Below are 11,960 nucleotides of genomic sequence, written 5' to 3'. Positions count from 1 at the left end.
AATCATCGCCTTCTAGATTTTTATTATTTTCTATATATAGTCAGACTACTTTTAGAAAAGAAAGTTGTAAGTTTCATGCATTTATTTAATGGAAATGCTCTTGCCATTTAAGAAAAGATTTTCAATGATATAAGAAAATATTCAGGTATGTCAGTTGCACTCCCTATCACCAGTTCTTTTAGTTATATTATTCGGACTCCAAAGTACAACATTTTTATAAATGATGAAACAAAATCCACACTTTTTAAATGAGGGAATGTGAAAATACAGCATCTACAAAATATCACTTCCCATTTCCCCCCAAATAGTCGGGGTTATTACTTTTTTTTTTCCAGGTGTATAATCAATCTTGTGCACTTGAAACCCTAACTGCTGGAGAAGTTAAATAAAATGCACCCCATGACTTTGTTTGAACAAGGAGGAGATTTGTGATGCTGAAAAGATGATGGAAAGGTGTGGTCTAACGACAAAGTACCGACCCTGCCCGAGAATATCTGTTCTATTTCCAGTATGAGGAAGATCCACACATAAAACCTGACTCCCAAACCATCCTCCCATTGGGGGCTATAATTCTTATTCACAACGACCCACCACCATACTCAGCACTCTCTTTCCAGTGGATTCGGGAAGATTGTCAGAGTCATGAAGGAGGTGAAGTCATCTTAGATGAAGGTCTCTTCCAGCAACTGCCAGTGGGACCATAATCCCAGTTCACTCTATCAGTCTCTATCTAGAGAGTTCTATCATTTGGGGTCTTTCTCTCTCTGGCTTGGTGCTACCTTATTGCCTTTAGAGAATATCATTAGCTGCTTACTACCTGGTATCTTCCCTCAGCCATGGGAAGCAGGTTGCCTTGTGTCAACCTCCTTCCATCTTCTTTTGAAAATCACCCTAAGTGGATCCTACCTTTTAAGAAGTGAGGCCTAGACTCTGTATCACTCTCTGTTCTTCTTTACCATCACCATCTCAACAATGACTCCTGCCATCTTTAGTTTAAATCACTCAAATAGCTCCATTCCCTGTGATGGCTCCATAAGATTGAGTTTTACCTCAACTTTCCAATGAGAAAACTTGAGGCTCATTTAAGTAACTTGCTCAGTGCCACAAAGCTAATAAATGTCAGCACTTAGGTTAAGACTAGATCTTATATCTCTCCCAGCCTTACCAGCTTCTCACTGCAGCATATTGCCTTCTGAGATGGAAACAGAATTCTTACCCATTACTGAGAAGGTCATCATGAAAGGCTGTGGCTATGTGGCAGGCATCCATTCCCACCACAGTTCCTGCAAACTCTAATGTAGCAACAACAGGGTCGGTAGAAAAGGGAGAGAGTGACTGCAGATCAATGAAATCAGGTATTTCTGAGTAGCTGGGGGGAGAGTAGAATTTCTCAAATAATATTGCCGCTACTGATGCCTTCCAAACCTTGGGCTGTGATTTACCAGACCAGTGAGTAGATTTACTCCAGAATAGACCAGAGTTCTCTTAGACGTCCAGGACAAGTCCCTGGATGGGTTGGTAGTCACTTTGGCCTGCAGAGTGTAGGGAGATTCAAGAACCTTTCAATGTTCCAGCAGTACTGGTCCCAATATCAATAGGACTGAAAAGATAATGGATTCCAAAGCTTCACTTAAGATCTCTGGTCTTCTCATGTAGACACCATTAGGTCAGAATTAGCTATTAGGATCTGTTTTTTTTTTTTTTTTTCTTCCAATCCTATTGTTAATAGGATCGGCATTGCCAGAACATTCAGAGATCTTGGAACCTTGTTCCACTCAGTGAGCTGAGTGGCGATATCTGTTTTATATATGAATATCTTACTGCCATTTTAGCCTTTATATTAAACCTATTTTAAAAGCATAGCCAAAAGGCATCTCTGCCATTGGCTTCTTTCTCTTTGCTCTTTCTTTGAGCGAGGAACTGAGCACATCAATAGCTGCTCTGAGAGCTTTGATGCTTCTTTGGCAATGACTTCAGTCCTCTGCATTTACCACAGAGCTGCAGTGACTGTCTTATGTGGAGAAGCATATTTGTGGTTGATAAAATGCTAGTTCAATGGGAGAAAAAGTGAATCGATTATATCGAGCATTTTTCTGTCACTTTTCTAAAAGACAAAAGAGAATAATTTTGGTTCCTTCATCTATTCCTTATATACACTGATTTTTTAATTACAATCAAACATTATTAAAGGAAATCCAAGTGAAACCAGGGGGAAAATTATAACTATGGTTTAGTACATAGGATTCCATTTGGTCTGGGGCGGGGGAGTTTGGCAGGCGCTTTCAAGCATTTAGATTTGTGCAATATTTGATTATGTATACAATTACTCTAAAAGTATTTTACTCAGTATAATTACACAGAGAATAATACATGGTATGTAAGGTACTGCAACCCTCTTTTGCAGTCTGAATTCTGAGAAATAAGATGCCTACTGCCCTCTGTCTGAAAGCATAGTTTAATTCTATTATATACTACTTTCTTATCCCAAAGATTTTTTAGCTGAACAACTTTGCCTTTGTAACTCACCATCCTTCTTCCAAGAGAGGCAGTGAGATAGTGGTTATGTGCAGGGACCCAGAGACAAACAGAACTTGTTTAGAATCAAGGCTGCACTACTTAGTAGCCTCGTTCGCCCGTGCGGCTAATTATTTGATCCATTTCGGTTTCCTCATCTGTAAAGTGGGTATAAAACACTATCTGCAACATAAGATATTGGGAGTATCAACTACAGTCCTGAGTACCAGGTTATTGGTGCACAGTAAATAATAAAAGTTAGTTGTCATTATTAGCAGACCGATGACAGTCCTCAGTGGAACTGTGGGGACAGGCCACATGTGTTTCAGGAGGCTCACTGGCCACATGAGAAGCAGTTTGATGGATGTTAGAAAAATCCCTAGAGAGGTGGATTCTGCTTCTGGAAACTGTTTCTGGAAATGGCTGCTGCTTCTTCTGAATGACCAGAGTGGTTCCAAGTCCTGGCAGGACAAACCGAGGCCATGTTCCTTTGACTGGCTATGTAAATGAATCCACAACTAGAGTCAGGCTTTGGTTTTGATGTTATTATTCTTTAAGATGATTTATCCTTCTGGGGACTCCTAAACTCTGGTTACAATGACAGCTGGCTCTTCAGAAATACTATTCAAATATGGAAAAATTATGTGGGGTTCAGGGGCTGGTGTTTGGGGAAGAAGGGGAGGCCTGCTTGAAACTAGGATTTGCCATCACCTCTGAGCTCTGCTGTTATTTCTCTATTAATGAGCTTGTGATTTGATTATTTCATCAGTGTTTCTCTCTTAATCACCAGGGGAAGGGTGTTTGTTAAAAGTAGAGACCTCAGGGGCACCCACGTGGCTCAGTTGGTTAAGCGACTTACTTTGGATTTCAGCTCAGGTCATGATCTCAGGGTCCTGGGATCAAGCTCCGCATTGGGCTCCACACTCAGTGGGGAGTCTGCTTCAGGATTCTCTCTCTCCCTCTCCCCCTGCCGTTCGTTCCTCTGCTTTCTCACTCTCTCTCTAAAAGAAATAAATAAATCTTTAAAAAAGTGTACAGATGCCCGGGCCCCACCCCAGACTTTCAGGATCAGAATCTCTGGGGATGGAGTTGGGCAGTCTACATCTTAACCAGATCTCTGGGGGATCCCTGGGTGGCGCAGCGTTTTGGCGCCTGCCTTTGGCCCAGGGCGCGATCCTGGAGACCCGGGATTGAGTCCCACGTCGGGCTCCCGGTGCATGGAGCCTGCTTCTCTCTCTGCCTATGTCTCTGCCTCTCTCTCTCTCTCTCTGTGACTATCATAAATTAAAAAACAAAAAAATTAACCAGATCTCTGGGTGATCCTCAGGCACAACGAAATGGGAGAGCCTCTGGTATCAAATACAATCCAACATGTTAATGTCACTACTGACATGATTTCAGCTTCAAGCACTTCTCACTTTGTTTTGAGAAGGAGAAAGAGATGATTAATACCTAAAATTATGTATTCATTATTCGGCTACAGGCCTTACACTTTCACTCTTCTTTAAATGGAAGTTATGAGAGCTACTGAACTTTAAATGTAAGAATGAATAAATGTGTAGTGTTTGGGGCTCTCTGCTAAGAGTTGGTATAAATGTGCCAAGCATTATTATAGGAGAAATATGTAGGTGGGGTTGACATATGTGTGCCCCAAATCCCCATTTGCCGTAATTTAAGAAAATAGATACCGAGGTGGTGCCAGTGAATCTTATAGCTAAGCTACTGTTTTGGCTCTGTAGAGGGAGGGCATGCCTAACCCAAGGGAGCTATAAAACATCAGCTGAGCATTGATGGAGTTGGGAGTCAAATAGAAACCTGTTCTCCTGTGAAAACATGCACATATGTGGAATTGCATTGCTATAATCAGGACACAACCAAATTCACAGATGTGCCCAATTTTCTGTTTCCTCTATATTTTACCAGTTTCACGGCACAGTGACAAATGAGGAAAGTACTAAACCGATTTTGCATAGCATCTCATGGATGCTGCTCACAAATCTCACTGGTGGGAATGAACCTCACAAATGTTAATAGTTAAGTGCTACATCTGTCTAATCCATCTCTGGGACACACTAAGCTCTCTGTTACTTTGCATATAGCAAATTGAAGAAATCCCATTATTCTAAGTCAAGTTTCAAAAAAAAAGAAAAAGAAAAGATTTCCTTAAAAAGTCCATCTCTCCCCATTGATTTTCCCTCTCCTATTTTCATATTTTCAAGTGTGTATGGTTGATAATTATAAAATGGAATCAGAAAAGATATCTGACAGAGGAAATCAGAAAAGGCGGAAGATAAACCTCTAAGTTTTGACACTCCCACTATCTGTGTTTCTCAGTATTTTTTAGCTCCTAAAATTCCAGGAGGCTCTTAAGACTCCTCTACCAACACCCAGAGAAAGGAAGGCAGGATTTTCATAGTTTGGAAAAAGAGAAAGACAATATTGTAATGGACAGTTATCTTTTTTGACTCTCAGTATCTATGCCTACTCCTACTCTTTCTTCCTTCCTTCCTTTCTTTTTTCTTTCCTTTCTTTTTTCTTTTCTTTCTTTCCTTTTCTTTTCTTTTTTCTTCTTTCTTTCTTTCTTTCTTTCTTTCTTTCTTTCTTTTCTTTCTTCTTTCTTTTCTTTCATCCTTTCCTCTCCTCTCTCTCTTTCCTTCCTTTTCTTTTTCCTTTCTTTTCTTTCATAACCAAACTCCAGTTTCCTTTGTTGCCAATCACCTGACTCCATTAGGTGCAGTCTTGAGGGTCTGTCAATTAAGACATCTCTTCTCTCTCCCTCCCATTGATTGAGTGCCTGACTCAAGCTGGGTCAATCAGACATGCTCTCCCGTGCTTTGAGTCCTCGCCAATACTGTCCATTATTTCTTGTCACACAGAACCCCGGAACTGCCCTGAGTCCTCAACTTTTCCTAGTATGACTCTTCACTCAGCTTTGCTCCTTTAGCTCCTCCATATCTTTCCCATAAATTCCTCTTTTTCATAATGTAGCCAAAGTTCTTTCCTATTGTTTACAATCAGAGGTATTAATCAAAATCTTTACCAACTGGTTTACCAGTGGGGGGAAAACACTGAACAAATGGAGCATGCCCCTCACCAAAGACAATGGATGTTGGTCAGGGTGCTTCCCAGTGGGTTACTCACAAACAAAGAGCTTTTACTACAGATAGTAGATCTTACTGTTCTCATTTTAGGAATTGTGGTATTTTAACCTGAGTCACCTGAGTTTTACCTGTAGTCGTATGATAGAAATAATAGATGGTGATATTAAAAAGACAGGGGAAAAGATATTAACCAAGCAAGGATGGGCAGAGGGATAGGTGAGGAACATGCTGAGTAGTATGAGTGAACAGCTGCACAATGCAGAGGTCTGTGGTAAAAGTATCTCTCAGCTCTGTAGAATCCTAGAGAGTCTTTTGTGATTCTCACAAGGCACTAGGAAACACAGCCATTTGGTAGAAAAAAAGCACTGAGCACACACAACTGGAGAAAGACTTCCTTTGCTGAGTTAAATGGTATTGATAAATTTCTCGCTGACTTTTACACATGACACAGGAAATTAGAATAAAGCTATAACCTCTCCAGTTAGCATAATGTTTACGTGAAACTATGAAAGACAGCATCTGGTTTACTTGTGAGAGAAGGCAGTTGTATCACATGAAGGTATGATGCTGAAAGTTAACAATGGACCCAGGTAGAGAACGTGATCGAGTCTGTGCTTACCTTTGCAGTCTCCTTGCCATGGCACCACCTCAGCCAAGAGCCCTCCAATCCGAGCACACGGAACTGGCTACCATTTCCCCAGGGCACCATGCCAGTCCACATCTTGCACAATCATTCCTTTCACTTGGAATGCCCTTCTCTTGTCTTGTCTAATTAGGGATGTCTACTTTGATAGACCCCAGTTCCTGTGGCATCTCTTTGTACACTAGGAAAAGCACCACTTGCTCAGGACACTTCATTTCCCTCTGTCAGAAAATTGTTGAACTACATTGGTTTTGTTAAAATAATACATTTTATCTAATATTTTTAGGAAAATTATTATTTAAAATATACTAATCCATAATAAATAATGCTTATGTTCAACAGCTCACAACCTGCATACTCATCTGGATGGCTCTGGATGACAAAATATCCAGAGATGCTCACAAAGAAAAAGCTCAAAGCTTATAAACTTTATCTGAGGAGCATTCCTTCTGTGTTTTCCCACTCTTTCTAGAATGCCAGCTCCATAGTGCACCTAACAATGGTTTTGAATGTGTTTGTTTACATACCTATCACCCCCACAAAAAGGGTAAACAGATGAAACAAGAGACTGTTTCTTATTCATCTCTGTAACTCCCGGGACAAGCAAAGTATTGGTAAATGATAGATGCTCAGTAGATTTTTGTTGAAGAAATGAATGAAGAAATGTTAATACATGGTATCCAATTTGGGCCTTGCACATAAATAGCATTCACTCACTCAAACTCTGGGAAACAAAAATTGGTGGCATTGGTAATTTTATACCACCCAGTTTGGATGGGGGTGGGAGTAGGTGCTCAAGCACGTACATGCACGCGTGCACAAGCTTATGTGTGTATTTTGAGATCTTAATGATGGAACATCAAATTCTAAGAGAGGGTATTTTCATCTTTTAATACTGTGTCTTGCAAGTGCCTAACGCAGTATATATGCTCAATAAACATTTGCTAAATGAATAAATGAGTGATCATGAATGAGTCAGCGAGGGAATCAGAACAAAGGAAGTGTCACCATCACTCTTATTTATAGGCTAGAAATATTGAGATTTGTTTTCTTAATGAAGTGTGGAGCTCAGAGTAGTTTAAAAGTCTATCAGCATCATGATAAATGTTTGAGAAAGTATATTTTTCCCTTAATATAAAACATATCTCTCCTATTAAGATGTTAGCAAGAGTGATACAGAGAAGGTTTATAAAGGCTCACAATATTAGGTGCAGAATAAAATGTTTAATTAGAAAATTAAAAGGTTTTCACCAAGGTTTTGAGTAAAATAATGTTCCAGAAAGACAACTTGTATAAACTATTACACTGATTAGATGTTTTACTGGCCTTTATACTGTAATGTCCACAAATATACTGATCAGCAGAGGTCCCTCAGAACTTCTGCTGCACTCCACTTTTACCAGAAAAGAGCCAAGGCAATAAAAATAGTTGAAAGCAGGAATTTGTTTTTTAAAAAGAAAATCAACGTCCAGAAACTATGGCTGGGTCATCCCAAATTTAAACACCATCAGAGCCCATTCAGTTAAAATTGACATTGGCTATGGATAATCCTCATCATGAAAGCTCTCATTTTGTCACATAGATGCTATTTTTTCAGCCTGGAAAGTAAGCTAAGACAAGGAGAACTAAAGGAAACCTGCTTTCTGGTTAATCCTGAGATAGTTCAAAATTCCTTTAATCAGAAGACTCAAACATTCTGGTTACTCCAGGTTTTCCTGGCTTTGAATTGGTGTAGGATCAACAAACTATATGATGGGATATTTGTCAGTAAGATCAGGGAAGCTTTTTAGTTACAGAACTTTTCAAAACATTGATATTAGGTTTAATGGGGAAGACCACGTCTCCTACTTACAGTGCACCAAACAAGTAACGGATGGATGTCTACACTCGTTGAAGCCAGCAAAAATTGCCAGATTGTTTTCTACACTGAGTATTAAAGCCATAACATCTGACACCTCTGAGATTTCCAAGGACCTAAAAAAAGAGTTTAAAAGATGAAATTTTAAAAATTATTCAAAAATGCAAAAAAAAGGCAAAGTGAAATGAATAAATGTTTAATTAAAGATCTCCAAAATGTAATACTATGTCAAATTCATTTAACGTTAAATTTAGAATTCGTGAAATTTCCATTATCTTTAAAAGCTATCTGTTGGCTAGATTTTAACATTTTGCCAAGTGTTTAAGAAATCAGCCAATTGTGAATTAAGTATGCTATTCATAGCCAGATAATTTTAACATAAGAATATAACCATTAAATCTTGTAAAACGTATAGAAATTATCATGTGGGTACATTTCCATATCTTTGCTACCAGGTGCACTGGAAGAGAGATTGCCCAGGGCCTACAGGGGTGGCCCAAAGCCACGGTGATGCTACCATTTACAGTGAGAAAGAACCCAGGACCTGACACAGCTTTCGTTCTTTCCTCTTCTGGGTTGACTCACACAGCAGGAGGCAGGCAGGCAGGATGAAAGAGCACTGGATTTGGAGTCAGAAAGCCAAGTTCAAGTTCCAGGTGGACTACCTGTTTTGTTATATGACCTCTGGGGGTTGCACACTGAGGCTCCATCCACAACCCATGGGCTCCATCCACACAAAGTGATAAAGTGAGACAACACATCAGTCTGTATTAGATGAAACATCTATTTGCAGGGCGAGAACGACTACCACCAGCAGGTTCCTGGGCCTCCAGCTAATATTTGAAAGCATTTTGCAAAGTGTAGGTAACTCCAGGGATTAAGATGCAGAGTGACTTAGAAGGTAAAGGAAGGGCGGATGCCTAAATAGACTGGGAATAGCAGTGGGAAGGTTCCAGAACCACAGCACCAAGGCTTCTAAGCTTCTCAAGGCCAGAGGCAAGTCTCTGATCCCTGGTCTGGCATCCTCTGTGTTAACAGCCCCAGACTGTTGTTACTCAGAGGTCTGTGGAGGACCTCTGTGGATCCCCAAAGCAGAAAGAGATGTTGCTTTGACCTTTTGTCCCCCGTCCCCCAGCCCTCCCCTTCAGAGCAAATGGAGAGATGAGAGTGGGTATGGTCGGGGCAGCAATATGCTCTCCGGGGAATCTTTAGACCTAGCAGCTTGCATTTACCTTGTGGGACTAACAGCTTCAGAATTTCTAATAATCTATCACATGTTTCCACATCCATCTCTGTTTAAAATTCCAGAAATACTGGTTAGGTGAGGACTATATATATCCCATAAGGATATTGCCTTGGAAAGTCTTTCTTCTTCTCCTTCTCCTTCTCCTTCTCCTTCTCCTTCTCCTTCTCCTTCTCCTTCTCCTTCTTCTCCTTCTCCTCCTCCTCCTTCTTCTTCTTCTTGGTTAATAGCTTATAGAAGCACAGTTTTCTTCGCTTGGTTTTATTCAAGAAAAATAGGAGACATAACCATGGGGGCTGACAGAGCTCTCAAGGGGAGGAGGGACACCTGGGTGGCTCAGTGGTTGAGTGTCTGCCTTTGGCTCATGTCCTGATCCCCAGGTCCTGGGATCGAGTCCTATATCAGGCTCCCCATGAGAGCCTGCTTCTCCCTCTATGTCTGTGCCTCTCGTGAATAAATAAATAAAATCTTTTAAAAAAGAAGAAGAAGAAGAGCTCTCAAGGGGAAAAGGAGCCCCTTATCTTGCTACACTCATTTCTTCGTTAATTCAAAATAATGATTACAGCTAAAAGACCACAAGGTATCACAGGAAGCTTTTCAACTGGCTCTTTTGCTAGAAGAGGAAGCTTTGAGGAGGCAAGGGAGCTCCTTTCTGCCACCCTTTCACTCTCAAAGCTTCTTTCGGCTTACAGGTTTGCAGGGGTTAGGGGCTATCAGAGAAGTTTTTAGAAGGTTTTCTAGAATCCCCTGACACCACACTTGCTGGGTTATGGGAGAGGAGAAAAGAACTGAAAAAAGAAAAAAGAAAAAAGAAAAAAGAAAAAAAAAAAAACAGAGGAAAGGGGAGAGAGGAACCAGGTCTCTGGTTTCCTAACACCCACTTGGTTGTGGCTCCTGGCTGCCAAGGGTCACCTATGAGTGGTTCCTCAGGGCATGGACTGTGACCACCTTGCTATAGATTAATTCTTTCCTCTTACAAAGTTGGGCTTCAGTATACTTAATGAGGGAGAAAAAGGAGGTGATTTTTTTTTTCCTTCAGAATCACTCCAGTACGATCTGCAGAATGATTAGCGTGGCTCAGCCTCAGTTGGGATATTATGGCTTAAATTATTCCTATTAGTTTCCAGCTGACCTTGGAACACAAACATTACATCTGATTTCAATGAAACTTTAGACTTTGTTGTTCTCAGTCAACTAATGAAACAGTTGAACCTTCCCATGACTTGCGGTAATTATAATAAAGGGGAAGTATTATCACGAATAATGCAAACTGATTTACAAGATGGCAAAGTGATATTCTGGAAGTTGTGCCTAAAGACATTAAAAATGTGAGCTGAACACAGAAAAAAATGTAGTGCCTCCGAAAAGATTGCTCCATTACTGTCGAAATACAGCCCTACCTGGCAGCATTGCGTTTGTACAGTGAGTTTTGGCACAACCGACTGGTTACAAGAAACATTATGTTAACAGGAAAAGCCACTTTAAAAGTCTGTTTGATGCTTAAAGCTCTCAAGTACACCCTAAACGTTTAAACCAATACTCCAAACTGATTAAAGCATTTATGGAAAATAAAAGTGTTTTGCCATGGGGGGAAGAGATGAGGGATCTTGGTTGTTGATGCTTGTTTGTTTGGTTTTACTGAGGTGTAGAACAGAAACCCCAAATTTGACAGATTTCCCAGTTCTAATTTAGTTTTAAAAGTTTAAGAGTTTATGCCACCCCAAACAATTTATCCAAACTCATTGAATTTTCAAATCAAATATAATGGCCCTCCTGCCATAGGAGTGAGATGGTGCCCTCTTCATGGTTGTACTCTCAGCAATGAATATAGTACTTGGCACACAGTAGATGAAAACTAGTTGCCTAAAAAGTGGAGACTCTGCCTCATAACTCAGTTTGGAACACTCTAGCATCACATCATATTCAAATGGACATTTCACAGGCATTTCCATACATGCTGTTTTCTGGCACTACAGTGTCATGTCTCAGCTTTTTCTGTCTCTTACTCCCCATGTGCCCAGTGAACTCCCCTTCATCCTTCAGATCACTTTTTCAGAAGAGTCTCAGACTTGTGATGCCCAAGGCCCTGCAGCGAGACAGCCTGGACTCAATTTCTGGCTCTGCTACTTTAATCAGTACCTTGACTATTTTGTGCCTCAGTGTCCCCATATGTAAAGTGGGTTTTTGTAAGGAGTAAGTGGGTTAACGGGTATCACCCAGAGGTCACTCAACAAATGTCAACTCTTAGTGCCTTGAGTTACTTGTCACACTGCACTGCGATTATTTGTTTGCTTATATTCCCTGAGCTCAATTACAACTCATCCGGTGTACGTCTTATGTCTTTCTACGCTGCACTCACCAGGTTTACAAAGCACGGACTCCAAACTTCGTAAGCGATAAACGTTTGATGATGTGAACAGACTAAAACCAACTTGTTCCTGAGGAGGGTGTGAGGCTGATTTCTCTCTTATTCGGGAGATCCTTCCAGACAGAGAAGAGCCTTTGAGTTAGAAACCTGCAAATTTCACTTCCTGTAATTCACCTTGCTGGGAATGAATTAAGGACATTTAATCTTCACCAAGGTTGTGAAATAGCCAGTGT

General features: G+C 40.5%; 1 long non-coding RNA gene across 1 annotated transcript; it reads right to left on the bottom strand.

Annotated features, from left to right (window-relative positions):
* Positions 1–1,662: 1,662 nt before the first annotated feature.
* LOC144305950 (uncharacterized) lies at positions 1,663–11,881 on the bottom strand. Its single transcript, XR_013372982.1, has 5 exons — positions 11,719–11,881; positions 8,111–8,232; positions 6,235–6,479; positions 3,374–3,515; positions 1,663–2,697 (listed from the first exon to the last, which is right to left on the bottom strand). It is a non-coding gene; the product is annotated as an uncharacterized LOC144305950 (long non-coding RNA).
* Between the last annotated feature and the right edge of the window lie 79 nt (positions 11,882–11,960).

This window comes from Canis aureus, chromosome 36 (assembly GCF_053574225.1).
Source record: "Canis aureus isolate CA01 chromosome 36, VMU_Caureus_v.1.0, whole genome shotgun sequence".
In the NCBI taxonomy this organism is placed as follows: Eukaryota; Metazoa; Chordata; class Mammalia; order Carnivora; family Canidae; genus Canis; species Canis aureus.
Note: the sequence above shows the minus strand (reverse complement) of the source record. Positions and strands in the feature narration are given on the sequence as shown.